The sequence below is a fragment of the Mustela lutreola genome, chromosome 1, assembly GCF_030435805.1.
Source record: "Mustela lutreola isolate mMusLut2 chromosome 1, mMusLut2.pri, whole genome shotgun sequence".
Classification (NCBI taxonomy): domain Eukaryota; kingdom Metazoa; phylum Chordata; class Mammalia; order Carnivora; family Mustelidae; genus Mustela; species Mustela lutreola.
Window position 1 is genome coordinate 234,481,464 of NC_081290.1, and position 11,221 is coordinate 234,492,684.

The 11,221-nt window shown below is 40.7% G+C and overlaps 1 pseudogene; it reads left to right on the top strand.

Annotated features, from left to right (window-relative positions):
- The first annotated feature begins 244 nt into the window (after positions 1-244).
- LOC131834476 (olfactory receptor 51A4-like) lies at positions 245-1,099 on the top strand (annotated as a pseudogene).
- Positions 1,100-11,221: the final 10,122 nt, after the last annotated feature.

Below are 11,221 nucleotides of genomic sequence, written 5' to 3' on the forward strand. Positions count from 1 at the left end.
GATCAAGTTTCTTTATAAGGAAAATATGGCCAGCAGTAATTTTTCTAAGCTAGGATATCTGAAAAGTCTAGTTCAAAGTGGCATGTATTTTTTACTGTATGGCAGCCACATAAATGCTTTGTTCTGTCAAAAGAGCTGAAAGAAGCTCTTCAAAAAACTGCTTTTTTTCTGTGATATTTTCAGATCCTCATATTTTACTAACTCAGCATCTATCTCTCTCATTGTAGAGCCCTCTAAATGTATCATGTCCATTATCAACATAGTATATGTTGAAATCACCACCTTCTTCCTGGTTGGGATGCCAGGGCTGGAATATGCACACATCTGGATCTCTATCCCCATCTGCAGCATGTATCTTTTTGCTATTCTGGGAAACTGCACCATCCTTTTTGTCATCAAGACAGAGCCCTCCTTGCATGAGCCCATGTTCTACTTCCTTTCCATGTTGGCCATGTCTGACATGGGCTTGTCCTTCTCTTCTCTACCCACCATGGGGAGGATCTTCTTATTCGATGCTCCTGAAATTTCTTCCAATGCCTGCATTACTCAGGAATTCTTCACCCATGGATTCATAGTAGTTGAGTCCTCAGTGCTCCTGATCATGTCGTTTAACCACTTTCTAGCCACCCACAGCAATCTGATATACAGTTCCATCCTGACTCCTGTCAGAGTTGCAAAAATAGGAATGGCATTAGTTTTCAGGCATTTCCTCGTGGTTCTTCCCTTACCCTTCTCTCTGAGAAGTTTGTAGAAAAAGCCAATTATCCCATTCCAACTGTCTCCACCAGGATGTCATGTAGTTGGCCTTCTCTGACTACCAAATTGATGTCTTCTATGTTTTTTTTTTTTTTTTTTTTTTGGAGTACTCTGCCCTATGGTAGACTTTATGCTCATTACTGTGTCTGACATTCTGATCCTCAAGACTATGCTGGTAATTGCATCCCAAAAGGAGCAACTCAAGGCCCTCAATACTTGTGTTTCACACATCTGTACAGTGCCCATCGTCAGCTTGGCCATCATCCATTGCTTTGTCAGACATGTCTCACCTCTCTTCAATGTAATTAAGTCATTACAAGAAATGAGTGTCTTTTTTATTTAATTATTTTTTAAATATTTATTTTTTATAAACATATATTTTTATCCCCAGGGGTACAGGTCTGTGAATCACCAGGTTTACACACTTCACAGCACTCACCAAAGCACATACCCTCCCCAATGTCCATAACCCCACCCCCCTTCTCCCAACCCCCCACCCCCAGCAACCCTCAGTTTGTTTTGTAAGATTAAGAGTCACTTATGGTTTGTCTCCCTCCCAATCCCATCTTGTTTCATTTATCTTCCCCTACCCACTTAAGCCCCCATGTTGCATCACCACTTCCTCATATCAGGGAGATCATATGATAGTTGTCTTTCTCTGCTTGACTTATTTCGCTAAGCATGATACGCTCTAGTTCCATCCATGTTGTCGCAAATGGCAAGATTTCATTTCTTTTGATGGCTGCATAGTATTCCATTGGGTATATATAACACCTCTTCTTTATCCATTCATCTGTTGAGGGACATCTAGGTTCTTTCCATAGTTTGGCTATTGTGGACATTGCTGCTATAAAAATTCAGGTGCATGTGCCCCTTCGGATCACTACGTTTGTATCTTTAGGGTAAATACCCAGTAGTGCAATTGCTGGGTCATAGGGCAGTTCTATTTTCAACATTTTGAGGAACCTTCATGCTGTTTTCCAGAGTGGTTGCACCAGCTTGCATTCCCACCAACAGTGTAGGAGGGTTCCCCTTTCTCTGCATACTCGCCAGCATTTGTCATTTCGTGACTTGTTGATTTTAGTCATTCTGACTGATGTGAGATGATATCCCACTGTGGTTTTGATTTGTATTTCCCTGTTGCCGAGTGATATGGAGCACTTTTTCATGTGTCTGTTGGCCATCTGGATGTCTTCTTTGCAGAAATGTCTGTTCATGTCCTCTGCCCATTTCTTGATTGGATTATTTGTTCTTTGGGTGTTAAGATTGCTAAGTTCCTTATAGATTTTGGACACTAGTCCTTTATCTGATAGGTCGTTTGCAAATATCTTCTCCCATTCTGTCAGTTGTCTTTTGGTTTTGTTCACTGTTTCCTTTGCTGTGCAAAAGCTTTTGATCTTGATGAAATCCCAATAGTTCATTTTGCGCTTGCTTCACTTGCCTTTGGTGATGTTCCTAGGAAGAAGATTCTGTGGCTGAGGTCAAAGAGGTTGCTGCCTGTGTTCTCCTCAAGGATTTTGATGGATTCCTTTCGTACATTGAGGTCCTTCATCCATTGTGAGTCTATTTTTGTGTGTGGTGTAAGGAAATGGGCCAATTGCATTTTTTTGCATGTGGCTTTCCAATTTTCCCAACACCATTTATTAAAGAAGCTGTCTTTTTTCCATTGGACATTCTTTCCTGCTTTGTCGAAGATTAGTTGACCATAGAGTTGAGGGTCTATTTCTGGGCTCTCTATTCTGTCCCATTGATCTATGTGTCTGTTTTTGTGCCAGTACCATGCTGTCTTGATGATGACAGCTTTGTAATAGAGCTTGAAGTCCAGAATTGTGATGCCACCAACGTTGGCTTTCTTTTTCAATATTCCTTTGGCTATTCGAGGTCTTTTCTGGTTCCATATAAATTTTAGAATGATTTGTTCCATTTCTTTGAAAAAATTGATGGCATTTTGATAGGGATTGCATTAAATGTGTTGATTGCTCTACGTAGCATAGACATTTTCACAATATTTATTCTTCCAATCCAGGAGCATGGCACATTTTTCCATTGCTTTATGTCTTCCTCAATTTCTTTCATGAGTACTACATACTTTTCTGAGTATAGATTCTTAGCCTCTTCGGTTAGGTTTATTCCTAGGTATCTTATGGCTTGGGGTGCAATTGTAAATGGGATTGACTCCTTAATTTCTCTTTCTTCTGTCTTGTTGTTGGTGTAGAGAAATGCAACGGATTTCTGTGCATTGATTTTATATCCTGACACTTTACTGAATTCCTGTACAAGTTCTAGCAGTTTTGGAGTGGAGTCCTTTGGGTTTTCCACATATAGTATCATATAGTATCATGTCATCTTCGAAGATGATAATTTGACTTCTTCTTTGCCGATTAGGATGCCTATAATTTCCTTTTGTTTTTTGATTGCTGAGGCTAGGAGTTCTAGTACTATGTTGAATAGCAGTGGTGATAATGGACATCCCTGCCATGTTCCTGACCTTAGCGGAAAAGCTTTCAGTTTTTCTCCATTGAGAATGATATTTGTGGTGGGTTTTTCATAAATGGCTTTGATAATATTGAGGTATGTGCCCTCTATCCCTACACTTTGAAGAGTTTTGATCAGGAAGGGATGCTGTACTTTGTCAAATGCTTTTTCAGCATCTATTGAGAGTATCATATGGTTCTTGTTCTTTCTTTTATTGATGTGTTGTGTCACATTGACTGATTTGTGGATGTTGAACCAACCTTGCAGCCCTGGAATAAATCCCACTTGGTCGTGGTGAATAATCCTTTTAATGTACTGTTGAATCCTATTGGCTAGTATTTTGGTGAGAATTTTCGCATCTGTATTCATCAAGGATATTGGTATATACCTTTCTTTTTGGATGGGATCCTTGTCTGGTTTTGGGATGAAGGTGATGCTGGCCTCATAACATGAGTTTGGAAGTTTTCCTTCCATTTCTGTTTCTTGGAACAGTTTCAGGAGAATAGGAATTAGTTCTTTAAATGTTTGGTACAATACCCCCGGGAAGCGGTCTGGCCCTGGGCTTTTGTTTGTTTGGAGATTTTTAAGGACTGTTTCAATCTCCTTACTGGTTATTGGTCTGTTCAGACTTTCTATTTCTTCCTGGTTCAGTTGTGGTAGTTTATATGTTTCTAGGAATGCATCCATTTCTTCCAGATTGTCAAATTTGTTGGCGTAGAGTTGCTCATAGTATGTTCTTATAATAGTTTGTATTTCTTTGGTGTTTGTTGTGATCTCTCCTCTTTCATTCATGATTTTATTTATTTGGGTACTTTCTCTTTTCTTTTTGATAAGTCTGGCCAGGGGTTTATCAGTTTTATTAATTCTTTCAAAGAACCAGCTCCTAGTTTCGTTGATTTGTTCTATTGTTTTTTTGGTCTGTATTTCATTGATTTCTGCTCTGATCTTTATGATTTCTCTTCTCCTGCTGGGCTTAGGGTTTCTTTCTTGTTCTTTCTCCAGCTCCTTTAGGTGTAGGGTTAGGTTGTGCAGCTGAGACCTTTCTTGTTTCTTGAGAAAGGCTTGTAACGCTATATATTTTCCTCTCAGGACTGCCTTTGTTGTGTCCCACAGATTTTGAACCGTTGTATTTTCATTATCATTTGTTTCCATGATTTTTTTCAATTCTTCTTTAATTTCCCGGTTGACCCATTCATTCTTTAGAAGGATGCTGTTTAGTCTCCATGTATTTGGGTTCTTTCCAAACTTCCTTTTGTGGGTGAGTTCTAGCTTTAGAGCATTGTGGTCTGAAAATATGCAGGGAATGATCCCAATCTTTTGATACCTATTGAGTCCTGATTTAGGACTGAGGATGTGATCTATTCTGGAGAATGTTCCATGTGCACTAGAGAAGAATGTGTATTCTGTTGCTTTGGGATGAAATGTTCTGAATATATCTGTGATGTCCATCTGGTCCAGTGTGTCGTTTAAGGCCTTTATTTCCTTGTTGATCTTTTGCTTGTATGATCTGTCCATTTCAGTAAGGAGAGTGTTAAAGTCCCCTACTATTATTGTATTATTGTTGATTTGCTTCTTTGATTTTGTTATTAATTGGTTTATATAGTTGGCTGCTCCCACGTTGGGGGCATAGATATTTAAAATTGTTAGATCTTCTTGTTGGACAAACCCTTTGCGTTTGATATAGTGTCCTTCCTCATCTCTTATTATAGTCTTTGGCTTAAAATCTAATTGATCTGATATAAGGATTGCCACTCCTGCTTCCTTCTGATGTCCATTAGCATGGTAAATACTTTTACACCCCCTCACTTTAAATCTGGTGGTGTCTTTGGGCTTAAAATGAGTTTCTTGTAGGCAACATTTAGATGGGTTTTGTTTTTTTATCCATTCTGATACCCTGTGTCTTTTTTTTTTTTAAAGATTTTATTTGTTTATTCGACAGAGAGAGATCACAAGTAGGCAGTGAGGCAGGCAGAGAGAGAGGAAGGGAAGCAGGCTCCCTGCTGAGAAGAGAGCCCGATGTGGGACTCGATCCCAGGACCCTGAGGTCATGACCTGAGCTGAAGTCAGCGGCTTAACCCCCTGAGCCACCCAGGCTCCCACCCTATGTCTTTTGATTGGGGCATTTAGCCCATTAACATTCAGGGTAACTATTGAGAGATATGAATTTAGTGCCATTGTATTTCCTGTAAGGTGACTGTTACTGTATATTGTCTCTGTTCCTTTCTGATCTACCACTTGTAGGCTCTCTCTTTGCTTAGAGGACCCCTTTCAATATTTCCTGTAGAGCTGGTTTGGTGTTTGCAAATTCTTTCAGTTTTTGTTTGTTCTGGAAGCTTTTAACCTCTCCTTCTATTTTCAATGATAGCCTAGCTGGATATAGTATTCTTGGCTTCATGTTTTTCTCGTTTAGTGCTCTGAAAATATCATGCCAGCTCTTTCTGGCCTGCCAGGTCTCTGTGGATAAGTCAGCTGCCAATCTAATATTTTTACCATTGTATGTTACAGACTTCTTTTCCCGGGCTGCTTTCAGGATTTTCTCTTTGTCACTAAGACTTGTAAATTTTACTATTAGGTGACGGGGTGTGGGCCTATTCTTATTGATTTTGAGGGTCGTTCTCTGAACCTCCTGAATTTTGATGCTCGTTCCCTTTGCCATATTGGGGAAATTCTCCCCAATATTCTCTCCAGTATACCTTCTGTCCCCTCTCTCTTTCTTCTTCAAGAAATGAGTTTCTTGATAATCATCTCTAAAATAATGATAAAGCAGATGTTCAAGGACAGTAGATATTACATTTTTGTATAAAAATTGATAAATAGAATTTTTTCTGAGGAACGTACCTCGACTCACAGTAGTCAAGAGAAACAATATATACAATGTATCAAGCAAATATCAAACATACACCAAGAACATCAAGTAAAGAGATTCAGTGAGTCTTGAATAGGACCTAGACATCTTCATTTTTATAAAACACCATAGTGAACTCTATCTGTATCTCCATTTAAAACCCTTTCATCTTGAAGATGCTCAATGACAATTAAAATTTCAGAATGTTCTCAACTTGTAGAAGAAAAACCCTGTAACTTTCCGGAAGTAAATCTAGTGGAGGAGACTGACACAGAAAGGCTTAGTTACATAATCTGAAACTGCTCTATTATTTACTTGGTACTCTGGGATCATGGGTGGGGTGACCATAATCATACCAGATGGAGCAGAGGAGGCTTCAGAGTGTTCTCCACAAATGACTAATTCTGACACTCTCATGGTCTCTGGTCCCTTCTAAAGGTTCACCTGTGGGGAATTTTCTTTTTCTTCTGAGTACATCCTGTTATGCTGGACTCTCAAGAGGTTTCTGGGCCCCTGGGAAAACATCGAGGATGGCTAGATTGTGTGAGTCAGCATATATCAGTGTGTTTATATATCAGCACAACTCTAGTAACTGTGTGCCACCTCTAGTTCCTCTTTATTGTGATGTGTGGTACAATGATGTGCCTACCCACTTGCTGGTAAGTTTCCTGATAGTCACAGGTGTCAGTCCCTTTTGATTAACTCAAGCAAGCCAGGTCTGTATTATGAGTCTGTGTGCTTCCCCAGTATCGCCCTCGCCCCACAAGGATGACTAGAACCCTGGTTCGGATGCATCTTCTCTCTCTTTATTTCCGCAAGTCTACACACTTATATATGCTTACATGACCAATCAATGAGCAGGGTATAGGAGGGAGCGAATCAGGCTGTGCACCTAAATGAACAACTTCGCTAGCAACCAGTGCTGTTTACTTCCTCTTTGGGCGTTCCGCTTAGTCTCATGAAGCAATCCTAACCTGGCAACTAGCCAGGCGCCATCTTTTAATGGCGGAGGCCACCCTGGCCAGGGGCCTGCCTCTGATATCTCCCCCTTTTTTCTTTTATGGCAGGGATGGTGCCTGTCTTAGGTTGTCAGTGGCGGGGAATATCCTTACCCGTCATCAGACGGCAGATATCAATGATCTGCGTCCTGTCTTAGGTTGGTATATTTCCCCCACCAATCTTACCCGTCGTTGACTACTGATCCAGCATACTTAGCCACACTTGGGGGGATGTTCCAGCCTTGATAGCTAACAAGGCCTGCACCATGGCTTGTTGTTGCCTATGTTTCTGTCGCCTCCAAATTTGCAGTTTCCTTACTAGCAGAATCAAGCCCACTACGAGGATTGTCATCAGACCAATTACGCTAGCCCATTGTTTCGTAAAGGTTAACACATCTTGCAATGTTTTGATTATCTCTGGGAGGGTTGCAAGCTCACCTCTGGTGTTATTTATCCTTGTTATGCCTAGTAGCAGGTGCTGAGTATAGTTTTGGAATTCTGCAGACTAATTCCCCCGCAAGTATTGGGAGAGCTGTCGGGAGGCATTCTGTAAGTCACTCATATTAGTATAGGCTATGGGAGTTACACAAATTGCCGGGAAGGGTACTATACATCCCAGTCCCAATAGGACCCCCCATATGTCCACTTGTTCTTGAACCAAATCTACTCTCTGGTTGACTAGCAGGATTCCTGCTTGCAAATGTGCATTGATCTGAGTCTATGTTTGAAGAGCAGCCACCATTCCTTCTGCAAGGGTGTTCACAGCTTCCGCAGTGGGTATAGTTGCAGCAAGCAAGACTGCTGCTGCCGTGGCAGCTGCTGTAGACATAGCCAATGCTGTCACAACGGCAGCTGTGATACCAAAATGTTTCTTCTTTTTGGATAGCACCACCGGTAACTTGTCCTCTGGAATGGAAACTGGGATAGGAACATGGGTAGGGATACGCATAATCACAGCCAGCTTGAAGGCCGTGACATTCAAGATAGCAAATTCTTAGTGCAATTCAACGTATTATTCAAAGAGTTAAAGCATCCTGTTTCTTCAAATCCTCCCCTAAGTGGTCCCATTGAGGTATGTTTAGCAAGCCTTCATCTAGGAACCATGGAGCCGCCTTTTCTACTGTATTCAAAAAGGCCCGAGCAGTTTTTGCTTTTAGTGGAGTTCCATTGGCTTTCAGCAGGTCTTCTAAAGACCCTTCCAACCGCACTTTAGATGCTTCAGATCCCATTATGAACACATAGACAACAGACGCGGACGTTAAAGACTCACCGGTAAATTCCGGCTCTAAGGCTGCCCCGCTTCTTATTGCAGACTTGTAAAATCCCGGCTCTAAGGCCGCCCCGCTTCTTATTGCGGACTCGCTAAATCCCGGCTCTAAGTCCGCCCCGCTTCTTATTGCGGACTTGTACAAGTTTCCCACCACCTTTGTCATGGTTTTACCCCGCTTACCTGCGGACTTCTCCCTTTTTCTATTTTTACTCCCCGCTTTACCACGGATTTCCCACTTTTGAACGTGTCCTTTACTCCCCGCTTTACCGTGGAATTCCCACTTTTGAACGTGGCTAATGTCCCCGCTTACCTGCGGACCTTTACTCCCCGCTTTCCTGCGGATTACCTTGCAAGATTCCTTTATTTAGTTCCCGGGTGCCGGCGCCATTTATCGCCCTCGCCCCGCAAGGATGACTAAAACCCTGGTTCGGATGCATCTTCTCTCTCTTTATTTCTGCAAGTCTACACACTTATATACGCTTACATGACCAATCAGCGAGCAGGGTACAGGAGGGAGCGAATCAGGCTGTGCACCTAAACGAACAACTTCGCTAGCAACCAGTGCTGTTTACTTCCTCCTTGGGTGTTCCGCTTAGTCTCACGAGGCAATCCTAACCTGGCAACTAGCCAGGCGCCATCTTTTAATGGCGGAGGCCGCCCTGGCCAGGGGCCTGCCTCCGACACCCCAGTACTTAGCATGAATGCCAGAAGTCCAATTTTCTAACAAGTGCAATACATGTGAATGCATAGGTGGAAATTCACGATCCTGCCAACCATGAGAATCAACTTGTTGATAGGTGCAGGTCACAGCAAGAAACTCCAAGAAAAGAACATTGACCTAGATATTGAGTGATGTGGTTTGCTGTTGTCATAGTTGTCCCCTTATGTGATAATATAAGTTGCTTCTGGGTGTGGGTATATGTGTTTACTGAGCTTGAGGTAGGCATCAGAGAAAAAACGGTGGCCTCCATCAGTCTTTCTCCACAGCCTATACTAACCCTGCATGCTTCTGGTTAGATTGAAATCCTTGCTTTACATTTCCCTCCTGATAAACAAGAAAGCAACCTTATGATTCTAACAAAAATGGTATCTATGAGCTCATAGTTTTAAAATCATCTTTTAAAGGTTTTTTTTTTTTTCATAAATTTTATTTAATTTGAAGACACAGCCCTGCAAGATGAGGTTATAAATTTTTCATTCATTCAGTGTTTGTCAGTACATATTGAATATCGCTGACATGGGATCTATGCAGCCAGAGAGAGGAGGCCAAACAGTACTGTCATCACTGGGACCCCACTGTGACCTGAGTTACTGTTAATCCCTGACCGAAAATTTGAGGATTAATTTGGGTACACTTGATAGGAAGGATTAAAAGAAAACAAAACAACAAAACATCATTTCCAAGCTGTAGGAATTATAGGTATTGCTCAAATTTTACAACATTAAAATTATCATATTCTGTCTTAAGCTCACCTAACACAAAGAAAAGAATCTACACTATCATTTGGAAATATGTATCCTTTAAACAAGTGACTGCTGCCCATTGATCAAGCAATCTTGCATTTCAAATCATCTTATAAAGAAAGAGTATGCAGCATGAAGCTCTAAAAACATGAAATATTTAGAGGCTAATAAACTCAGCTGGTAGAACAAAGGACTTAATTGGAGGAGTGAGGTGGGAAAGAGGCTGGAAATGTGTGTAGCCAAACTAGGGAAAGGGCAAGGTCAGACAAGGAATTGGACATTGGAGTGCACTTCTGAGTTTTCTTAGGGGAAGATGGACTGATCAAATTAATGATAGAGGAAGGCAACTCTGAAACCTGGCACAAAGGCAATTGTAACAATTGTGTACCTATACTGTCCCCCCCCCCCACTTTTGACAGTTTTTATTTTAAATCTAGTTAGTGAGCATACAGTGTAATATTAGTTTCAGGTGTACAATTTAGTGATCTGGCAATTCTATATACCCCCGGAGCTCATCACAGCAAGTACCCCCCTTAGCTCACATAATCTCTTTCAACCACCCCCCCCCCACTCACCTCCCCTCTGGTGACCATAAATTTGTTCTCTAGTGTTAAGAGTCTGTTTTCTGGTTTGCCTCTCTCTTTCTTTTTTCCCCCTAAGCTTCTTTGTTTTCTTAAATTTCACATGTGAGTGAAATCATTAGGTATTTTCCTTTCTCTGACTAACTTATTTAACTTAGCATAATATTCTCTAGCTCCATATACATTGCTGCAATTTTCAAGATTTCATTCTCTCTTATAGCTGATATATATATATGAGAAAAGCTATATATATATATATATATATATATGAGAAAAAAAGATGTGAGATATATATATAATATATATATTCTCATATATATATATATGAGAAAAAAGATATGAGATATATAAATCCCACTTCTCACTTTTTTCATTCATCAGCTTGACATTAGTGGTGAGTGTCTTCCAAGTTTCATGTAATAACTATTTAATCAACTTCTTATAGGTTTTTAAACATTTTCCTTATTATTAGCTGCATCCAGAAATTATCCTGCATCCTCTGCTAAGTGTCCTGTTATTCCCTGTTTTATTTCAAAGATTTCTTGCTGTGGATTCAGTTATCATTAAACTACTGTAGGCAATCGAAAGGGACAAACCAAACTGAGCAATAACTTCAGCCCAGGAGAAGCAATTCAGGAGCTCCAGAAATGTGATCACAGAAGTAGCAGCTCAGAAACATACCACGATTACATTGCAGTTTATCAGTCTACAACTAAGAGAAAAATATACAAGAGAGGGAATGATACATACAGAAAGTTAGGTGCAAGGAAGAGAAACATGGAGAAAGGAATTGTGAGAGTATATGTTTAGGAAAGAATGGCAACAATAGAAA